We start from the raw sequence: 24,541 nt of genomic DNA, 5'->3' as shown, positions 1-24,541 counted from the left end.
TATTAGAATCTTTAACCTATAGAAACCTTAAATTCTACTCAAACCTCAGAAGTAAACAATTGTGAATGGTCTGTTATAATAGTGTTCCTTTTTAATAGTACAGTTTTTTGATGTGGCATGAGACCCAAACATTTTTGGCACATCTATTTTTTATTACAGAAAAACTAATGTTCAAACTGCTATCTTATTTAGAAATGATATAGATTTCAATGAATCTGTATCCTTTAATTTAGCAAAATTTTAAGTTACTAAAAAGATTTTGGAAGCTTTAAAAGAGTTTAAAGGAGACATATAAAAACTTCATCATTATTGAAAAGTCTACTTACAACTATATAATTCATTATTAATCATATCTTAATTATTTATGAAACTTTCATAAATATTAGACAAAATTAACCATATTATTTTTCTCTTGTGGACAGTTTTTGTAACAGGTAAGACATGAGCTTAGCTGAGTAGTAAACTCAGGTAGAAAAAAAGTTGCATGTATGCATTATATTTAGTGCTAATAACACTGAAAACATGTCATTTTAATTAAACCAACAAACTTCAACTATCTTTCATTTACCAGATTATTCTAGATCCCCTGGAGGATGCATGGCAACCCATTCCAGTATTCTTGTCTGAAGAATCCCATGGACAGAGGAGCCTTGGAGGCTGCAGTCCATAGGGTCATACAGAGTTGGACATGACTGAAGCGACTTAGCACGTACGCATGCATTCCAAATCACATGTACCTGAAAAAACATTGTAGGGTTAGTTTCTGTATTTCTGTGAGTTTTGGACTATCCAAGCCATACAGTGTTTTCTTTCAAGCTGACCAAATAGAGTTTTGACAAATTATGTTTGACAATATCATATAGAGATAGAAAAATACCACATCTATAACATACATATAGAGATACACATAATCATATAGAGAAATACAAAGAGAAACAGTATAGTTTTGATTCTAAAATTTTAGCCATATGTCAAGTCCAATATAAAACCCATTTAAAACTAAACTCAATATAAAACTTATTTTTAAAAATCAGTTCAGTTTAGTCGCTCAGTCTTGTCCGACTCTTTGTGACCCCATGAATCGCAGCACGCCAGGCCTCCCTGTCCATCACCAACTCCTGGAGTTCACTCAGACTCACGTCCATCAAGTCAGTGATGCCATCCAGCCATCTCATCCTCTGTCATCCCCTTCTCCTCCTACCCCCAATCCCTCCCAGCATCAGAGTCTTCTCCAACTATTTTTTTTTTTAATAGTTGGATCCAGATTGTGTTTCTAGCAGATGGAATAAGTTTACCTGCTCAGAGGGAAGCTTTTTTTACTAATACCTGTGGAGAAGACACTTAATTTTTTTTTTTTTGGCTCAATTTCTAAATAGCTCCTTTTTGCATTTCAAAGAAACAGCTATCAGTTCCTAGAGTAGACAAGGTAGGCACAGAGAAAGTGTACAAGTTTCCTCTAAGATGAAATTTTGGGGATACTATTAAAGTCTAGGGAAATTAAAAATGTATTTTTCTCAAGTGCAGAACAATTCTGTTTCCAATGTCCTAATCTTCTACAATATTTGCAAGCATTTTGAGATCAACAGGGAGATTGGGGGGTTGGTAAGGATAGCTGCATTTTTGAATTGCTTCTACAGCTACATTTCTGGTTTTGTAAAGATTTTAAAGACAAAGACAATTGTTTTGAATTCCTCAGAGAATTGGACTGTAGCCTGAATTATATCAAGGGGCTGACCTGCCCATCCAAATATATTATCTCCCATTTCCTTCTTTTCTATCAAGATTTTCAACCAAGATGGAAATCAAAAGAATCCTGTTTTGGAACTTCAGGGTTGAATATGGTATGCCTTTGTAAAAAGTCTGTAAAAATGCTTACCTTTTTTTCTGAGTGTACAGTTCAACCTCAGCCAGTTCACCTTAGGATGAAAAGCTCTGTTATTGCTCCTACCAGCATCTTAACATCAACCTCTCCCTGAGTCATGTTCTGATCATTTGTAAACGGACTTAGGAGGAATTCTGCTCATCTGTTCCCTCTATGAGAAGTGTTTTCCCCAGGGAACCATCTGACTTTTCTGTTAATTACAGTATTATAATGAAAGAACACACCTTAGTAGCCAGGCAAGGTCCCTGTAAATGGAAATGCGACTGTCCACTGGTGTTTTCAACTCTTATAAATGTGGTAGGGTCTTTTGAAACTGAAGTAAGAAAAAGGATATTTTACATAATTTCATCCTGTTAAGGAAATCCCTAAAGCTAAATACCATACTACTACTTTTGTGTCTTCTTTTCAATGTTATCTTTCCATAGGTACCAATAACACAGTTGTTAAAATTTTTTCATATACGGAAGTCTTTCCAGTTCAAAAGATCCATCATCTGTCCATTGACAAGTAGAATACTCAATGGTATATTTATCTCAATAGTGACTCAAACCAATAAGCCTTTCATTGGCTTACGTGTGCTAAGTTGCTTCAGTCGTGACCCTATGGATTATACATTCCACCAAGGCTGCTCTGCCCATCGGATTTTTCCAGCAAAAACACTAGAGTGAGTTGCCATGTCCTCCTCCAGGGCCTCTTCACTAGTTGCTATACCCAAGAAACTAGTTCACACAAATATTTCTTCATCTAATCTAAATCTGGAATGCAAGTGTGAAATGAAAATATCTCCTGCCATATTAATAAACAAGAGATGTCACAGCCATCAGCGATTTCTGGCCTTCAAAAGTGAATGCAGGCAAAGCCAATACAGTATTGTAAAGCAAAATAAAGTAAAAATAAAAATTAAAAAAAAGTGAATGCAGGCTCCCCAGACTGTAATCTAGGGGATGCCGCCGCCCCCAGGTGATTGCTGAGGAGCTGGGGAAATGCAAGAAGCACGGTGAACGAGAAAACAGGATTAGCCCCAGATAGCTGAGGTGCATTTGAAATGAATGAATTCAGTGAGCCCAGAGGCTTGCATCTTCCCATACATAGAATGCTCAATTCCTTAACTTGATACCTGATCTTTAATGTTCAGAGTGCCTGCTCCCTTTGTTGCAAACTTGTATATAGCCTGATGGTCCCTCTTGCCTCCTTGGAGCAGTTTTCTCAGAGCTACTGAGATGCTGCCTCCCAGGTTCAGAGTCCTAAACATTCCCACCAAATAAAGTAGCTTTCTGCTTTTCAGAATACTGGAGTGGGTAGCCTATCCCTTCTCCAGGGGATCTTGCCAATCCAGGAATCAAACCGGGGTCTCTTGCATTGCAGGTGGGTTTTTTACCAAATGAGCTATGAGGGAAGCCCTACTTTCAGGGTGTAACTAAACAGGTTTTAGTTGACAGGAGGGACAAGAAATTTTTACCCTCTTGTCTAAACTGGGTATACAGATAGGGACTTGGGAGAATTAACTTTAGTAAAACTTTTTACTTTTTGCCAGCTTCTACCAGATTTCTCATCTGTAGGCTCCAGAATGAGTAAGTTGTCTCAGAAACTCCCATCATGGGTCTTTCAAAATTACTGGGGAGGAAAAATACTTTTCCCTCTATACTTTTAGGTTCTTAGTGGAGACAATTGTGCTAAAGGGCAGATTAACAGGGGAGAAAAACAAGACGTTTAATAACATGTATACCTTGGTGATACCCATGGAAAACCAACTCCCCAAATGGCCCAAGCCACACACTACATGGTCTTCCCTGGGGGTTCACTGGTAAAGAATCCACCTGCCGATGCAGGAGATGCAGATTCAGTCCCTGGATCCGGAAGATCTCCTGGAGGAGGAAGTGGCAACCCACTCTAGTATTCTTGCCTGGAAAATCCCATGGACAGAGAAGCTGGGTGGGCTACAGTCCAAGGGGTTGCAAAGAGTTGGACACGACTTAGCAGCTAAACAACAATACCTTACATACAGAAGATGTTGCAAAAGGGAGGGATAAGCCAGTTATGGAAAGTTATTAGGCAAAGCAAAATGAACAGGGATAGAGTAGTTTTCTCCACTGGTAAGCATGTCTAAAGATTTAGTGATCTTTCTCTTCCTGGTACAGAGAGGGAGACAGACTGATAAATGGACATTTTCCCTTATAACATGCATGTTGTTTATAAAATGGACAACTTCTACTAGATTTTCAGAGCTTCTCCTATGTCTGCTGTTGCTTAAAAAGTCTGTTGTGGCTTAAGAATAACCAGCTCAAGATAATTTTTATGCCAAAGAGGAGTATTGGGGGATAGCATATACTGCTCTCCTGACTGGACATTTTCACAGGTAACTCAACATGTACTATGTTGTTGAATTCAATTCTTATAAAAAATGTGTGAAACAAATTATCTCCATTATACAAATAAAATACAGACTCATAAAGTTAATTACATCATTGAAAATCATATACATAGTGTCTAAACTAAGGAATCCAGTCATTTCTCTCACCCCAAATTTAGTACTCTTTCCATGCATTGTCTATCTCTGTAATCTTAGACAATATGGGCCAGAAGGATAAAACTGGGAAATATTTTATAAAGCATAACTACAACTTTCTCAGAAGTTATTTTCCCAAGGAAGACCATAAGTGTGAAACCTATATCTGCTGTTCAGATACAAACGAGTATTTTGTTTTGTCCACAATTTATTATAATAATTTAATGATCTGACAACATAATTGGATTTTATGAGGCTCAAAAAAGCCTAGAATACAGGAAAAATACAGTCAGTCAATTTAACCCTACTTGCTAGAAGTTCTACAATAAGCACACTCTAATCCAAAAATGCTGTAGGGCTCTAGAAGAAGCCTATTTGTGATCAAATAAGCCCTGAAACTGACTTTTGATGTTAAGAGAAGGGTAAGATAGATGTTCCAAATGGTCCTCCTCTTGTAATGCAAGTTGATCCTGCATAACTACAACATACTTGCTTTTTAAATTAGAGTTGAACACAAAAGCAAACATAGAAAATCTCCAAAGATTAAGATATGTAGGGGAAGAATAAAAAGAACAGTGAGCTAAACCCTGAATAATCCCAGGAAACAAATATACAATTTAAGGTTCCCCAATTCTAATACCAGCCCTGGGCTCAGGGGACACCTAGGCCATTGTCTTCAAGGTAAGGATGCTGCACAGTAAGATGGGATGCCCCACAGGAGCTAAAGTGGTTGAATACACGTATGTAACTTTGGCTCACTGAAGCAAACAAATCTTCAGTGGCAGAAAGTCACCCTACATTAGCCTTTTGGAATTCTCAAAACCTGCATAATTAAAGTAAAACTCACCGTTTAAAAAAATCACTAACAATAAATAAAATAGGCTGCATGAGTGAGCGTCATCAGAAATAACAACAAAAAAAAACCTGTCAAAACCTGGTGACATTAGAATTAGCTGATGAAAAATATAAAATGATTTTTACAAAAGCCTAGAAAAAAGAGCTGATGCAAAGAGCTGACTCATTGGAAAAGACCCCTTTGCTAGGAAAGATTGAGGGCAGGAGGAGAAGGGGAATGACAGAGGATGAGATGGCTGGATGGCATCACCGACTCAATGGAGATGAGTTTGAATAAACTCTGGGAGTTGGTGATGGACAGGGAGACCTGGCACACTGCGATTCATAGGGTCGCAAAGAGTCAGACACAACTGAGCAACTGAACTGAAGAAAAAGACAAACACAATTAAACTATGTTAGAAACATGAGATTATTAAAAATGGCTAAGCAAATTATAAAAGGATCAAGTAGAAGTTTTCTGAATAAAATATTTATTGAAATTAAAATCTCAATTGCTATGTTAAATAATATATAAGACACAGCTAGAGAGATAATGAACTAGAAACAAAAAATGAAGAATTTGCAGTTGAGAGATAAGGGCATGGAAATATGAAAGGTTAAGAATCATTGAAGAAAGAAACACAGAAGGTCAAACACTCATTTAATTATAATCCTTGAGAAAATAATACAGAGAAGCAATAATGGAATAATTGAGAATCAGGCTGAGAATTGCTGAGTCTCATGAACATGAGAGCTTGGTAAGAATTATGATAGACAGAAATTTAATAATCAGAGGAAAATCTATATGTAAAAGATAGTAAAACTCCAGAACACCAACAATAAAGGAAGTATCTGAAATTCTGCCAGCCAGGAAAAAAAAAAAAAAAAAAAAACAGAACACCTATAATAAAGAAAATTTAGTCAAACAATATATTTCTGAACAGCTTCAATGTAAGTCAAAGGCCTTAGAGCAAAATCTTCAAAAGACTGAGAGAATATGAACCTAGAATTGTATTACAAAAGTTCTTTTTCAAGGTCATTATTAAAGACATTTACAAAAAGAAAAAACAAGTTTACAACCAATAGACCTTTACTAGCATACATTCTCGCCTGGAAAATCCCATGGATGAAGGAGCCTGGTGGGCTGCAGTCCATGGGATCGCTAAGAGTCAGACATGACTGAGCGACTTCACTTTCACTTTTCCTTTCATGCATTGGAGAAGGAAATGGCAACCCACTCCAGTGTTCTTGCCTGGAGAATCCCAGGGACGGGAGAGCCTGGTAGGCTGCCATCTATGGGATCGGACACGACTGAAGTGACTTAGCAGCAGCAGCAGCGTACATTCTAAAAGGTGTACTTAAAAGAGGAAAGATTCTAGATATAAGTTATGAAATGCAAGAAACAATGTTGATCAAAGCAAATGTTAAACATACAGATTAATCTATTCACTAAAAATAAAATGATAACTATTTTGTTTAATGATGAATAACTTCTTTGTTAAAAAGAGACAACAAAGGTACTAGATATGCACAGTCTAATACTATTAGACAGAAATTACTGTTTAAACTTAAGAAAATTAAGTTAAAAATTCAGATGCTTATTCATACTAGCTACATTTTGGGTGCTCAACATCCATATGTGTTGGAAGTACTAAGTAGTCTGTAAGACAAGACTTAAATACAGAAGAAAACTAAAATGTCACTATTAACAAATGATATGAATGTCTACATAGAACATTCAGCAAATTTGGAAAACTCAGCAGTGGCTGCAGGACTGGAAAAGGCCAGTTTTAATTCCAATCCCAAAGAAAGGCAATTCCAAAGAATGTTCAAAATCCCGCACAATTGCACTCATCTCACATGCTAGTAAAGTAATGCTCAAAATTCTCCAAGCTAGGCTTCAACAGTATATGAATCATGAACTTCCAGATGTTCAAGCTGGATTTAGAAAAGGCAGAGGAACCAAAGATCAAATTGCCAACAGTCACTGGATCATCAAAAAAGCAAGAGAGTTCCAGAAAAACATCTATTTCTGCTTTATTGACTATGCCAAAGCCTTTGACTGTGTGGATCACAATAAACTCTGGAAAATTCTTTAAGAGATGGGAATACCAGACCACCTGATCTGCCTCTTGAGAAATCTGTATGCAGGTCAAGAAACAACAGTTAGAAATGGACATGGAACAACACATTGGTTCCAAATAGGGAAAGGAGTACATCAAGGCTATATATTGTCACCCTGCTTATTTAACTTATATGCAGAGTACATAATGAGAAACGCTGTGCTGGATGAAGCACAATCTGGAATCAAGATTGCCAGAAGAAATATCAGTAACCTCAGATATGCAGATAACACCACCCTTATGGCAGAAAGTGAAGAACTAAAGAGTTTCTTGATGAAAGTGAAAAAGGAGGGGGAAAAAGTTGGGTTAAAACTCAATTCAGAAAACTAAGATCATGGCATCTTGTCCCATCACTTCATGGCAAATAGACGGGAAACAGTGGAAACAGTGACTGACTTTATTTTTCTTCTCTCCAAAATCACTGCAGATGGTAACTGCAGCCATGAAATTAAAAGATGCTTGCTCCTTGGAAGAAAAGTTATGACCAACCTAGACAGCTTATTAAAAAACAGAGGCATTACTTTGCCAACAAATGTCCGTCTAGTCAAAGCTATGGTTTTTCCAGTGGTCATGTATGGATGTGAGAGTTGGACTATAAAGAAAGCTGAATGCCGAAGAATTGGTACTTTTGAACTACGGTGTTGGAGAAGACTCTTGAGAGTCCCTTGGACTGCAAGGATATCCAACCAGTCCAACCTAAAGGAAATAAGTCCTGAATATTAATTGAAAGGACTGATCCTGAAGCTGAAACTCCAATACTTTGGCCACCTGATGCGAAGAACTGACTCATTTGAAAAGTCCCCTATGCTGGGAAAGATTGAAGGTGGGAGGAGAAGGGGACGACAGAGGATGAGATGGTTGGATGGCATCACTGACTCAATGGACATGAGTTTGAGTAAATTCTGGGAGTTGGTGATGGACAGGGAGGCCTGGTGTACTGCAGTCCATGGGGTCACAGAGTCAGACATGACTGAGTGACTGAACTGTACTAAAATGAACAAATGATATGAATGTCTACATAGAAACCTAAAGAATTTACCAGCAAAATATTAGAAATGTTGCTTACCAAAGTGCCTGAATATAGCAAATCTTGCTTACCGAAGTGCCTGATTATAACATTATTTAAACATTAATGTGTTAATATATACAAGCTACAAATTTAGAAAGCATAACTTAAAATGTATTTTGTTAATAACATGAAACGTACAGTGAAATATATATATCTTAAAAGATAATGTGCTAGAAGCCAAGGAACAAAGACTAAATTTTATTGAAAGCTATTTGTAGAACACAGAAATATAAAAGTAAATATACTGAGTTCATGGATGGGATAGCTCAATACCATATTATGATATACCATAATATCAGTTCTCCTTAAATGTCACTATATTGATGAGGAAAAGTTAAAAGTTCACATAACCTCCTGCTTATTCTGCCTCTGTAACTCAGCTTGCTCCTTGCAAAGTCTGGATTATGCAGGTCACGTAGTCTCGGAAAGTGGGGACTTACTTACAATACCAGGAACTGGAGCTTATCTCACTCACCCTTGTCCAGCTCTTTGCAATTGCCCAGCCCTGCCAACCTGCTTAATCATGCCTGTCCATGTAAAGGTCAGGCATCAAGGTCAGGCATCCCTCTCCCCATCTTGACTGCTGTTCCGGTGTGCAGAACCCCTTAGTTTAAACCAGCCTATTAGCAGCTAGTGTTGCCCACTATAGTCTATGTATAAAAACTCTGTAACCCCTTTGTTCAGGGCTCAGAGCTTGGAGTGTTATCTCCTCAGGGCCCGCCAGCATAATAAACCTGAATTCTCCAACTCTGAGTGTGGTGCTTGGTTTCTCAATTACTGACTTCTGCAACAATATATTTAATCAAAATTTAACAGGATTTTTAGGAAATAAGTTAACTCTAAGACTCACTTGAAAAAGTAAAAGCCCAATAAAGGGTAAAACATAACTGAAGAAGAATAGTGTGGGAAAAATTGTACTGTCAGATAATAAACTTTACTATAAAGATATGCCAATGAATAAAGTATGATATTAATTCATAACTGGCCATGGTACAAAATGCTCAATAGATTAGAGTTCAGAAACAGATGTATGCTTAATAGAACTCAGTAATGACAAAGATGATATTACTGATCATTGGAGAAAGGAGCTATACTAATCATAGAAAAAAATATTTTTTTGTATATAATACCTACAAATTTCAAGTTGACTAAATATTAAATCCCAAAGGGAAACTTTTAGAAGATATCTTTTATGATCTCAGAATAGGGTAAATATAAACCTTAAATGAAAAAATATTATTAAACTCAATTATATTAACAGAAAAAACTTCTGCTTATCAAAAGACATAATAACGAAAATAGAAAACCACAAATTATTTGAAGATAGACCCAAAGAATTAGTATCCACTAAGTATAATATCAGAGAAGGCAACGGCAACCCACTCCAGTACTCTTGCCTGGGGAATCCCATGGATGTAGGCTGCGGTCCATGGGGTCGCTAAGAGTCGGACACGACTGAGTAACTTCACTTTCACTTTTCACTTTCATGCATTGGAGAAGGAAATGGCAACCCACTCCAGTATTCTTGCCTGGAGAATCCCAGGAACAGAGGAGCCTGTTGGGCTGCCGTCTGTGGGGTCACCCAGAGTCAGACACAACTGATGCGACTTAGCAGCAGCAGCAAGTATAATATGCTTATGAAGCAACAAGAAAAAGAACTACCCTTCTCCCATCAAATCAAAATAATCTAATAAATGACCAAACCTGTATTTCAAATGAGAAAAGATACTAATGATTTAGAAATCAGTAAGTACAATTTAATGTCACAATGACATATTTTATTTATATTATATATTTTAAAATTCTGATATTAATTGCTGACCAGGAAGCAGAGTGATAAAATATATATACAACTCTGCTGCTGCTGCTGCTGCTGCTGCTGCTAAGTCGCTTCAGTCGTGTCTGACTCTGTGCGACCCCATAGACAGCAGCCCACCAGGCTCCCCCATCCTTGGGATTCTCCAGGCAAGAACACTGGAGTGGGTTGCCATTTCCTTCTCCAAAGCATGAAAGTGAAAAGTGAAAATGAAGTCGCTCAGTCGTGTCTGACTCTTAGCGACCCCATGAGGGGCTGTATACTTGGAATATCTAATTTGAAAAACAATAATTTTGTAAATCTAAGCCTGAACTTACCTATAACTGAGGAATTTTACTCCTAGAAACAAAACTTAGAGAAACCTGACATGAGCCCCGGAAGCTATATAACAGAATTGTATAGATGACAATAATAATTAATAACAAAAAATCAGATAACAGAAGCACTGACCAAAACGAAACTTTATAAGTTATGGCACAGTCACAAAGAATACAGTATTAAGTAGCTGTGAAAAAGAGGGAACTATGGCTACTAGAACATGATAGATGAATCAGAAACAATGTTGAGGGCAAAAAGCAAGTTGAAGAAAATTACGCATTATGAACTTATACACATATAATTATGTAATTACCTAACTTATATACCATAAAGTTTATAATGAGCTTTTTATTTTATTTAGATATTGCTATGTATGGGAAGATTTTATTTAAGAAGGAAAGAGAGGCAAGTTGGAGACAAGATAGTGAAGTAGGAAGCCTTGAGCTCAGCTTCTCTCATGAAAATACCAAAATCACAAATAACTGCTGAACAACCATCAAGAAAAAAGACTGAAACTACCAGAGAAGATATTCTACATCCAAAGACAAAAAAAGAAATCACAATAACACAATAGGAGGGGTGCTGCTGCTGCTAAGTCGTTCCAGTCGTGTCTGACTCTGTGCGACCCCAGAGACGGCCGCCCACCAGGCTCCCCCGTCCCTGGGATTCTCCAGGCAAGAACACTGGAGTGGGTTGCCATCTACTTCTCCAATGCGTGAAAGTGAAGTCACTCAGTCATGTCCGACTCTTCGTAACCCCATGGACTGCAGCCTACCAGGCTCCTCTGTCCATGGGATTTTCCAGGCAAAAGGAGGGGTGCATTCACGACAATATAAAATCCTACACACACCAGGTGGATGACCAACAAACTGAAAAATAATTATATCACAGAGGTTCTCCCACAGGAGTGTGATTTCTGAGGCCTATGTCAGACTCCCAGGCCTGGAGGTCTGACGTCAATCAGGAGGAGAAGCCCCCAGAGTATTTGGCTTTGAAAGCCAGCACAGCTTGATGACAGGAACTCCAAGAACTTTGAAACATAGAAACAGCACTCTTGGAGGGTGCAAACAAGGCCTCATGTCAGCCAGTTGCCTAGGGGAAATCAATGACTTCACAGACACCTGGACCTCACCTCCTGCTGGTGTTAGTATGTCACTTGAGAAGCAGGAAGTGGTTATAGCTCTCTCTTTGGACATAAAATCTGGTGGTGAACATGTCTGGAAATAGTTTGGGACATTTAGCACCAAGATGTGGAATCACCCAACAGCTTATAGGCTCCAGTGCTGGGATGCCTTAGGCCAAACAACCAACAGGGCAGGAACACAGCTCACCTGTCATCAGACAGGCTACCTAAAATCTTCCTGAGCCCACAGCCTCCCCCTAAACACACCCCTTGACATGGTCATGCCTACCAGAGGCAAAAGGCACCACTCCAGCCACCAGTGGGCAGGCACCAGTCCCCCACCATGCTGCTGCTGCTAAGTCGCTTCAGTTGTGTCTGACTCTGTGCAACCCCATAGATGGCAGCCCACCAGGCTTCCCCGTCCCTGGGATTCTCCAGGCAAGAACACTGGAGTGGGTTGCCATTTCTTTCTCCAATGCATGAACGTGAAAATTGAAAGTGAAGTCATTCAGTCGTGTCCAACGCTCAGTGACCCCATGGACTGCAGCCTACCAGGCTCCTCTATCCATGGGATTTTCTAGGCAAGAGTACTGGACTGGGGTGCCATTGTCTTTTCCCACCATGAGGCCTCCACAAATCTCCAACCCAGCCTCACCCACAAGTGGGCAGATATCAGAGGCAAGAGGAACTATACCATTGCAGCCTATGGAATGGAAATTGTAATCACAGAAAGACAAAATGAGACAGTTAATCTGTTCTAAATGGAGAAGCAAGAGAAAACCCCAGAAGAACAACTAAATGAAGTTGAGACAAGCAAACTACCCAAAATAGAATTCAGAGTAATGATAGTGAAGATGCTCCAAGATCTAGGAAAGAGAATAGAGGCACAGACCAAGAAGATACAAGAAATGTTGAACAATAACCTAGAAGAAATAAAGAACAAACAAACAGAGATGAACAAGAACTGAAATGAAAATACTCTGGAAGAAATCAAGAGCAAAATAAATGAGGCAAAAGAACAGATAAGTGAGCTGGAAGACAGGGTAGAAATCACTGCCACAGAACAGCAACCAAAGAAAAGAATGAAAAGAAATGAAGACCATTTAGGAGACCTCTGGGACAATATTAAATGCAAGCAACATTCACACTATCACTATAGGGGTCCAAGAAGGAGAAGAGAAAGAGAAAGGGCCTGAGAACACAGTTGAAGAAATAATAGCTGAAAATTTCCATAACATGGGAAAGGAAACAGTCATCCAAGTCCAGGAAGCAGAGAGTCCCAGGCAGGATAAAGCCAAAGAGGGACATGCTGAGACATGTGGTAATCAAATCAATAAAATAAAGACAAATAAAAAATATTAAAAGCAACAAATAACATACAAGGGAACTCCCATAAGTTATTCAGCTGATTTCTTAGCAGAAACTGCAGGCAAGAAGGGAGTTGCAAGATATGTAAAATGTGATGAGAGGGAAAAACCTAAGACTAAGAATATTCTATCCAGGAAGGCTCTCACTCAGATTTGAAAGAGAAACCAAAAGATTTACAGGCAAGCAAAAGCTAAGAGAATTTTGCTCCACCAGACCAGCTTTGCAACAAATGGTAAAGGAACTTCTCTAGGCAAAAAAGAAAAGGCCACAACTAGAAAAAAAAAAAATTACAATTGGAAAAAACTCACTGGTAAAGGCAGACGTATAGTAAAGGTACAAAATCATACACATAAAATTATGATATCAAAACCATCAATTGTGAGGAGAGCACAAATGCAGGATATTAGACATACATTTGAAATGAAAAGACCACCAACTTCAAACAATCTTGTTTATACACATATTGCTAAATCAACACCTTATGGTAACCACAAACTAAAGAATAGTTACATACACAAAAGAAAAAGAGTCAAAACACAATACTAAATTTAGACATCAGATCACAAGGGAGAAGATCACAAGAGAGAAGAAGAGGAAGGGAAGAAAAAAGACTTAAAAAGCAAATCCAAAATAATGTTTTAAATGTCAGTAAGAACGTACATATTGATAATTACCTTAAGGGTAAATGGGTTAAATGCTTCAACCAGAAGACACAAACTGGTTGAATGGATACGAAAACAAGCCCTATATATATGCTGCACACAAAAGACCCACTTCAGACCTAGGAACATATACAATTGAAAGTAAGAGGATGGAAAAGGGTATTCCGTGCAAATGGAATTCAAAAGAGGCTAGAATAGCAATACTCATATCACACAAAATAAACTTTAAAATAAGTTAGAGTAGCAATTGGCTTAAATCTCAACATTCAGAAAACTAAGATCATTGCATCCTGACTCATCACTTCATGGCAGATAGACGGGGAAACAGTGGCGGACTTTATTTTGGGGGGCCCCCAAATCACTGCAGATGGTGATTGCTGCCATGAAATTAAAAGACACTACTCCTTGGAAGGAAAGTTATGACCAACCTAGAGAGCATATTAAAAAGCAGAAACATTACTTTGACAACAAAGGTCCATCTAATCAAGGTTAGGGTTTTTCCAGTAGTCAGGTATGGATGTGAGAGTTGGACTATAAAGAAAGCTGAGCACTGAAGAATTGATGCTTTTGAACTGTGGTGTTGGAGAAGACTCTTGGGAGTCCCTTGGACTGCAAGGAGATCCAACCAGTCCATCCTAAAGGAAATCAGTCCTGGGTGTTCACTGCAAGGACTGATGCTGAAGCTGAAACTCCAAAATTTTGGCCACCTGACATGAAGAGCTGACTCATTTGAAAAGATCCTGATTTTGGGAAAGATTGAAGGCAGGAGGAGAAGGGGATGACAGAGGATGAGATGGTTAGATGGCATCATCAACTCAATGGACATGAGTTCGGGTAAACTCTGGGAGTTGGTGATGGATAGGGAGGCCTGGCATGCTGCGGTTCATGGAGATGTAAAGAGTCGGACATGACTGGGCGACTGAATTTGTAACTCAGATTACACAAAATAAACTTTAAAATAAAGACCGTTACAAGAGACAAAGAAGGACACTACATAATGATCAAGGGATCAATTCCAGAAGAAGATGTAACAATTGAAAATACACATGCACCTAACATAGGAGCACCTCAGTATATAAGGTGAATGCTAACAGCCATAAAAGGAGCAATTGACAGGAACACAATAATAGTGGGGAGATTTAACACCCCGCTTTCCTCAATGGACAGATCATACAGACAGAAAATTAAGACGGAAACACAGGCCTTAAAAGACACAAGAGACCATATGTACTTAATTGGTATTTATATAGCATTCCAAGCAAAAGCAGCAGAATACTCATTCTTCTAGTGCACATGGAATATTCTCCAGGATGGGTCACATGCTGGGCCACAAAGTGAGCCCCAGCAAATTTAAGAAATCTGAAATCATATTAAGCTTCTTTTCCAACCACAACACTATGAAATTAAAAATCACCAAAAGAAAAAAAAAAAACTGTAAAAAACACAAATACATAAAGGCTAAACAATATGCTACTAAACAACCAATGGATCACTGAAGATATCAAAGAAGAAATTAAAAAATACCTAGACACAAATGGGAGAAGGTAATGTTGGACACGACTGAGCAACTTCACTTTCACTTTTCACTTTCATGCGTTGGAGAAGGAAATGGCAACCCCCTCCACTGTTATTGCCTGGAGAATCCCAGGGATGGGGGAGCCTGGTGAGCTGCCATCTCTGGGGTCCCACAGAGTCGGACATGACTGAAGCGACTTAGCAGCAGCAGCAGACACAAATGACAACAAAAACACAACCATCGAAAACCTATGGAACACAGCAAAAACAGTCCCAAGAGGGAAGTTTACAGCAATATAACCTTTCCTCTGGAAAAAACTCTCATATAAACAACCTCTAACTTTACAAGTAAAGCAACCAGAGAAAGAACAACAAGCACAAAGTTTATAGAAGGAAAGAAATAGTAAATATCAAAATAGAAATAAGTGAAATAGAGGTGAAGAAAACAATAGGAAAGATTGATGAAACTAAAAGCTGGTTCCTGAAAAGATAAACAAAATTGATAAAGCGTCAGCCAGATTCATCAAGAAAAAAGAGGGGGTTCAAATCAATAAGTCAGAAATGAAAACAGGCTAAATTACAACTTATAACACAGAAATACACAGGAACATGAGAGACAACTGGTAATGCAAGCAACTATATCTGCCTATAAGATGAATAACCTAGAAGACATGGACAAATTCTTATAAGGGTACAGTCTTCTAGGACTGAATCAGAAGTAAACTGAAAATATATACAGATCAATCACAAGCAGTGAATTGAAACTGTGATTTAAAAACTCCCAACAAACAAAAGCTCAGGACCAGATAGCTTAATAGGCAAATTCTATCAAACATAAGAAAAGAGTTAACACTCATCCTTCTGAAACTATTCCAAAAATTGCTGAGAAAGGAATATTCCCAAACTCATTCTATTAGGTCACCATTACCCAATAACAAAATTTTAAAAAGATACCACGAAAAAAGAAACTTACAGGCTAATATCACTGATGAATATAGATGAAAAAATACTCAACAAGATATTAGCAAACCAAATCAACAATGGATTAAATGGATTATACACCATGATAACCATGATCCCAGGGATGCAAGGCCTTTTGTATATCCATAAATCATTAGTGTGATCCATCACATCAACATATTGAATAAAAACCATATGATCATCTTAACAGATGAAAAAAAAAACTCGACAAAATTCAACATCCATTTATGATAAAAACTCTCTAGACGCCTTTTCTCTAAGTTCAGGAGTGCCCACTCTCACCACTTTTATTCAGCACAATTTTGGAAGTCCTAGCCACAGCAGTCAGAGTAGAAAAATTAATAAAAGGAATTCAACTTGTAAAAGAAGTAAATCTCTCCCTGTTTGCAGATGACTTACTATACATAGAAAATACTAAAGATGCTACCAGAAAAATACTAGAGCTCTTCGATGAATTCAGTAAAGTTGCAGGATACAAAAATTAATACACAGAAATCTGTTGCATTTCTATATACTAACAGTGGAAAATCAGAAAGAGAAATTAAAAATCCCATTTACCCACACATCAAAAAGAATAATATCCCTGGGAATAAACCTAACTAAGTGGTCAAAATACCTGTACTTGAAAAACTTTAAACTGATGAAAGTAACTGAAGATGATACAAACAGTTGGAAAAATATACCATGTTCTTAAATTGGAAGAATAGTACTGTCAAAATGGCTATACTACTCAAGACAATCTACAGATTCAATGTAATCCCTATTAAATTACCAGTGGCATTTTTCACAGAACTACAAAAGTCTGAAAATTCGTATGGAGACACAAAAGACCCTGAATAGCTAAAGCAATCTTGAGAAAAAAAAAAAAAATGGAACTGGAGGAATGAAGCTCCCTGACTTCAGAATATACTACAAAGCTATATTCATTTGTAGTATAGAGGGGTTTCAGGAGGGAAGGGACATATATATACCTGTGGTTGATTCGTGGTATGTGTGGCAGAGGCCAACACAATATTGTAGAGCAATTGTCCGCCAATAACTGTATTTTGTTCTATACTTCTCAATACTGTTGACTTACAATCTTTGATAATAATTACATTCATCAAAACAGTATGATACTGTACACACACACAACAGAACTGTAGATCAATGGAACAGGATAAAGAGCTCAGAAGTAGTTATGCCCTTATGGTCACTTAATCCTTGAAAGAGGAGGTAAGACAATACAGTGGAAGAAAGATTGTCTCTTCAATAAATGGTTCTGAGAAAACTGGAAGCTAAAGTAATAAATGAAATTAGAATATGCTCTAATATCATACACAAAAATAAACTCAAACTAGAATCTAAATTTAAGATCAGATACTATAAAACTTTTATAGGAAAACATAGGCATAACACTCTTTGACATAAATTGTAGCAATGTTTTTTCCAACCTGTCTCCTAGAGTAATGGAAATAAAGACAAAAACAAATGGAATCTAATTAAACTCAAAAGCTTTTGCACAGCAAAGGAAACCATAAGCAAAATGAAAAAACAACCCAAAGAATGGGAAAAAGTATTTGCAAACAAGGGAGGGATTAATCTCCAAAATTTTCAGAGTACAGACAGTTCAATACCAAAAAACAAACAACACAATCAAAAAATGTGCAGAATACCTAAATAGATATATCTCCAAAGAAGACATGCAGATGACCAAGAAGCACATGAAAAGATATTCAACACTGCTAAATATTAGAGAAATGCAAATCAAAACTATAATGAGGTATCACCTCATACAGGTCAGAATGGTCACCATCAAAATTCTTTAAACAATAAATGCTAGAGAGGGTGTGGAGAAAAGAGAATCCTACACTGTTGGTGGGAATGTAAACTGGTATAGCCACTATGGAGAACAGTATGGAGATCCCTTAAAAAACTAAAAAGAGCTGCCATATAACCCCACAGTCCCACTCCTGGGCATGTGTCCAGAGAAAACCATAATTAGAAAAGACACATGCACCCCAATGTTCATTGCAGCATTATTTACAACAGCCTGGACAGGGAAGCAAACTAAATGTCCATCATCAGAGGAATGGATAAAGAAGATGTGATTATGTATATACAATGGAATATAACTCAGCCATTAAAAAGAATGCAATAATTCCATTTATAGTAACATGGATGAACCCAGAGATTACCATACTAAACGAACTAAGTTGGAAAAGGCAAATATCATATGACATCACTTATATGTGGAATCGAAAAAAATATGCAAATGAACTTATTTACAAAAATAGAAGTTGACACATAGTCTTCAAAAACAAATTTATGGTTACCAAATGGATAAATTGGGGTAGGGATAAATGACAGAGGTAGGATTAGCATATATACACTACTGCATGTAAAACAGATAATCAACAAGATTTACTATATAGCACAGGGAACCCTACTCAATATTTTATAATAACCTAAATGGGAAGAGAATCTGAAAAAGAATAGATAAATGTATATGAATAACTGAACCACTTTGCTGTAGACCTGAAACTAACACAATATTGTAAATCAACTGAATTCCAACATAAAACAAAAATTTTTAAATAAAAAACAGAACTTGAAATAATAATTACCACTATATTGGTTTTAGGTCACAATTCTAATAAAATGATCATATTTACAAAATAAAAAAATACTTGCATGTGCACTGAATCATTTCAGTTGTGTCTGATTCTTTGCAATCCTATGGTCTGTAGCCCACCAGTCACATTTGTCCATGGGATTCTCCAGGGGAGAATACTGGAGTGGTGTGCCTTGGCATCCTCCAGGGTCTCTTCCTGACCCAGGGATAGAACCCTCATCTCTTAAGTATTCTGAATTAGCAGGCAGATTTTTACCACTAGGGCCATCTGGTCTCCAAAAAATGCATAGGGAATAATATATCAGTTATTTCTGGAATGGTAGTAGAAGGATGGAATTTTGGAGGAATACACCCAAAATTCAGAGATGTCAATAACATTCTAGTTTTTAATCTAAACAGTGAGTTCACTGTGTTGATATTATGCTTCACAAAGTCATGTCAGTTACTTATATGCATCAAATATTGCATAACATTTTATTCAGAGCTTTTGTGTATCTTTTGATATACCACATAATTTGGCTTAGCTAAAAATGATAAGCTAAATTACATTATGCATGAGTGAACATAAAAAGCATGGATTTGGAGCCAGTTAGATCTAGATTGGAATTTTCCTTGATTTTGATGATTGCTAGATTAAGCTGTATAATCTTGAGTGAGACATTTAGGATCTCTGAATATCAGTCTCTTTCAACAATATTTATTTTACGCCTGCTATGTGCTTAGTACAGTTCGGGGCACTAGAGGTATAGTGATCAACAAAACAGGGACCACATCCAGGTGCTGCAGAAGATATGGAGAAGAGATTGCACAGGAGCCTGGAATGGCTCACCAATAAGCTGAGATACTTGGTGTGAGACCCATGTCGGAGCCCTCTTAGGTGAATTTCTGTGGAAATTATTTCATAGGCCTTTTCTAAACTGGTGCTCTTCCAATACTCCTGGGAATATATCTAACACAGACCAGGACATTTTACACCCTAACATTAACATAAGTAGTTTGTATAAGAAGCTGGCAATCTGCTCTTTTGTCAGTATATCAAATTCCTCGGTATGAGGTTAGGTTAGCTATGGTACAAAGAGAAGTCTTTATTGTAACTTGCTCATATGCTAATAATCCCTGACTGCCTTACTTGTATGCTTTTCCCATTTTTACTCTCACTCCCCAGTGTCACCAGAAAGAGAATTCCTTTCTCCCATTTTACCTTTACAGACATCAGGGTCAGAGTTCTCCCCTTTCCTACCTGCCTACCTTCACTTTCTCTGTGGGTCTCATTTTCTCTCATTGCCACGTTCCCACTGAGCTCTTGGATACTCGAGCAGTCCTGGGGCTATGAGCATGTTGGTTTATCAATTACCATCTATCCTGAAGGAACTTGTTGCTGCTGTTGTTTAGTCGCTCAGTTATATCCAACTCTTTTGCAACCCTGTGGACCATAGCCCATCAGGCTCCTGTGTCCATGGGATTTCCTGGGCAAGAATACTGGAGTGGGTTGTCATTTCCTCCTCCAGAGGATCTTCCTGACCCAAGGATTACCCATCTCTTGCATTGGCAGGTGAATTCTTTACCACTGAGCCACCCAGGAAACCCATCTTGAATTAATTCTTGCTCCAAAAGGGCACATGGCCAGTTTGAGGGCAGAAAACTTTCTATCCTTATGTAAGAAGAACCTAAGAGAAAAAAAAAAGGGAAACATCTAATAACAGTATGGTTACTCTAAATATAAATTCTGCATATATGATATTCATTGGAATGTAATAAGAAAAATCCTCATATTTAGCAGAAAGGCAGTTTATGTGTCACACAAAGAACCCTCCTGAAACCAAAAGTAGATTCTTATAAAAGGGTTTTCATCTGAAATACTGATAAAGAAACATCAAGAAAATAATCATTAAATTCTCAACATCTGAAAAGTAGGGAGAAAAAGAGTAATAAAAATTAAGTCAAAGATATTTGCATAAGTCATAATTGGAAAATTTCCTACAACTGTGATCAAAGCAATAAAATGAGGCTTGAATATGTATTCAGATAGTTATTGTTGGAAAGTAATAGATAATTATTTACTTTCTTAAGAAAGGGGCATAAGAGAATACATTATAGAGCTTGGTCAATCCACAACTCAGGTGGTGACACCGACCTTCTTGAAAGGGCATTCCTCACTCTCAAACACCTCAAAGGAAAATGAACCAGGTATCAGGCCACAGGGGAGATTTTAAATATTAAAAGTTGTTTTCATGTGTCTGTTTTGCTTCTGGAAATATCTTTATCTAAAACAAGAAGTCTTGCCCCATTCACTATCAAAACAAAGAACATAAGCAAATAAACCTTCCCACCACAGAGTCTCTCATTCCATTTTTTTCTAAGTAGTTAAGGGAAAGATATACCCATCTGAATGCAGAGTTCCAAAGAATAGCAAGGAGAGATAAGAAAGCCTTCTCTCAGTGATCAGTGCAAAGAAATAGAGGGAAAAAATACAATGGGAAAGACTAGAGATCTCTTCAAGAAAACTATACATACCAAGGGAACATTTCATGCAAAGATGGACTCAATAAGCACAGAAATGGTATGGACCTAAAAGAAGCAGAAGATATTAAGAAGAGGTGACAAGAATACACAGAACTGTACAAGAAAGATCTTCACAACCCAGATAATCACGATGGTGTGATCACTCACCTAGAGCCAGACATCCTGGAATGTGAAGTCAAGTGGGCCTTAGAAAGCATCACTATAAACAAAGCTAGTGGAGGTGATGGAATTACAGTTGAGCTATTTCAAATCCTAAAACATGATGCTGTGAAAGTAATGTACTCAATATGCCAGCAAATTTGGAAAACTCAACACAGGCCATAGGACTGGAAAAGGTCTGTTTTCACTCCAATCCCAAAGAAAGGCAATGCCAAAGAATGCTCAAACTACTGTGCAAAAGTTATGATCAACCTAGATAGCATATTGAAAAGCAGAGACATTACTTTGCTGACTAAGGTCCGTCTAGTCAAGGCTATGGTTTTCCCAGTGGTCACGTATGGATGTGAGAGTTGGACTGTGAAGAAGGCTGAGCACCGAAGAATTGATGCTTTTGAACTGTGGTGTTGGAGAAGACTCTTGAGAGTCCCTTGGACTGCAAGGAGATCCAACCGGTCCATTCTGAAGGAGATCAACCCTGGGATTTCTTTGGAAGGAATGATGCTAAAGCTGAAACTACAGTACTTTGGCCACCTGATGTGAAGAGTTGACTCATTGGAAAAGACACTGATACTGGGAGGGATTGGGGGCAGGAGGAGAAGGGGACGACCAAGGATGAGATGGCTGGATGGCATCACTGACTCGATGGACGTGAGTCTGAGTGAACTCTGGGAGTTGGTGATGGACAGGGAGGCCTGGCGTGCTGTGATTCATGGGGCCGCAAAGAGTCGGACACAACTGAGTGACTGAACTGAACACACTAGTAAAGTAATGCTCAAAATTCTCCAAGCCGGGCTTCAACAATACCATGAACCATGAAGTTCCAGATGTTCAAGCTAGTTTGAGAAAAGGCAGAGAGGAACAAGAGATCAAATTGCCAACATCTGCTGGATCATCGAAAAAGCAAGAGAGTTCCAGAAAAACATCTATTTCTGCTTTATTGACTATGCCAAAGTTTTGACTGTGTGGATCAAAATAAACTGTGGAAAATTCTTCAAGAGATAGGAATACCAGACCACTTGACCTGCCTTTTGAGAAATCTGTATGCAGGTCAAGAGCAATAGTTAGAACTGGACATGGAACAACCAACTGGTTCCAAACAGAAAAAGGAGTACGTTAAGGCTATATATTGTCACCCTGCTTATTTAATTTATATGCAGAGTACATAATGAGAAATGCTGGGCTGGATGAAGCACAAGCTGGAATCAAGTTTGCTGAGAGAAATATCAATAACCTCAGACATACAGATGATACCACCTTTATGGTAGAAAGTGAAGGAGAACTAAAGAGCCTCTTGATGAAAGTGAAAGAGGAGAGTGAAAAAGTTGACTTAAATTAGCTCAACATTCAGAAAACTAAGATCATGGCATATGGTTCCATCACTTCATGGCTTCAAATAGATGGGGAAACAGTGGAAACAGTGTCAGACTTTATTTGGGGGGGCTCCAAAATCACTGCAGATGGTGATTTCAGACATGAAATTGACAGACACTTACTCCTTGGAAGGAAAGTTATGACCAACCTAGAAAGCATATTAAAAAGCAGAGACATTACTTTACCAACAAAGGTCCATCTAGTCAAGGCTATGGTTTTTCCAGTACTCATGTATGGATGTGAGAGTTGGACGATAAAGAAAGCTGAGCACAGAAAATTGATGCTTTTGAACTGTGGTATTGGAGAAGACTCTTGGAGTCCCTTGGACTGCACGGAGATCCAACCAGTCCATCCTAAAGGAAATCAGTCCTGAATGTTCATTGGAAGGACTCATGTTGAAGATCAAACTCCAATACTTTGGCCACCTGATGCGAAGAGCTGACTCATTTGAAAAGACCCTGACGCTGGGAAAGATTGAAGGAAGGAAGAGAAGGGGACGACAGAGGATGAGATGGTTGGATGGCATCACCAACTCAATGGATGTGAGTTTGAGTAAACTCCGGAAGTTGGTGATAGATAGAGAAGCCTTGCGTGCTGCAGTCCATGGGGTCACAAAGAGTCAGACATGACTGTGCAACTGAACTGAATTGAATGATTTCCAGTCCATGGGATTAGGAAATCTTAGAACTATTGGGCTACTAGCTCTACCTCTGTGAGTTACCTTCACAGAGCAGATCACCGAAAGTTCATCTACCTTAACTTGAATTTCTTTCTCCTGTTGGGATAAATGAGGTTCTGAGCACAAACAAGAGTCAAAGTTCTGGAAAGCATAGGATCCAGACACCATATACAGCTCTATCAAGAAACTGAGATAGATTTCAACCTGTATGAAATTTATTTTATGAACCCCTTACTCTAGCACTAAATATCTTCTCGCAAATAATGCTTTGCTCCAACCTCTGCATTCTTTATTCTCTCCAAAATTAAATAAATCCCTGAAAATGCTCCTTTAATTGGTATAGTACTTCATTCCTTTTGCTGTTTTCACAAGTTCCAATGGTGCCTTGTGTAGAGCGATTCACACTATATTTTCCAAGTATAATTTTCCATTAGGATGTATGGCTGTAATAGCACTGGAAAACAAAAGTCAGGTCACAGATCCCTTTCTCAAAGGCAAATACAGATCAGTTCCTACTTTTGATTCAGGCAGCAAGCCAAACCCAAAATAAGAGAAGCCATATGTATGTGTTTGAGAGAAAGTTGCCTAAATAAGTAGGGATTTTCCCCAAATAATGAAGTTAACTTTTTTTATGGCTCTTGGAGGATGATGGAAATGTAATGGTTAGACTACACATCTTAAAAATGTTTTCTCAAATACTGCAAGGTAATTTTTTAAAAAAGAAGAAACAGCATGATAAAAGGGTCACAGCCTTCATCAAGACTGATGAATACAAAAAGGGCACCTATGGTATTTAAAGGTTCACCAGTTTCTCTACACTCAAATGCAGATGAAACTTGTTCCCAGATATTTTTATCCCCATCCAAAAGAAGGAATATCTCTGACTAAATAGGGGCCTATAGAACTGCCCGCTCTCGTGCCCTTTTTTATTTTGATTTAGGCTTAAGATCATAAAAAAGAGTGAGTGATTCTAGGATTACTATCAGAAACCCTCTTTA

General features: G+C 38.0%; 1 long non-coding RNA gene across 1 annotated transcript in view; it reads right to left on the bottom strand.

Moving 5' to 3' along the window:
• Nucleotides 1-632: 632 nt before the first annotated feature.
• Nucleotides 633-24,541, bottom strand: part of LOC120860702 — a 236,380-nt gene continuing 212,471 nt past the window's right edge. The window contains exon 4 of the long non-coding RNA XR_005720411.1: nucleotides 633-737. This is a non-coding gene — a long non-coding RNA (uncharacterized LOC120860702). The remainder of the gene's footprint in view (nucleotides 738-24,541) is intronic.

This window comes from Oryx dammah, unplaced genomic scaffold, assembly GCF_014754425.2.
Source record: "Oryx dammah isolate SB20612 unplaced genomic scaffold, SCBI_Odam_1.1 HiC_scaffold_11163, whole genome shotgun sequence".
In the NCBI taxonomy this organism is placed as follows: Eukaryota; Metazoa; Chordata; class Mammalia; order Artiodactyla; family Bovidae; genus Oryx; species Oryx dammah.
This window is presented reverse-complemented; position numbering and strand designations above follow the sequence as displayed.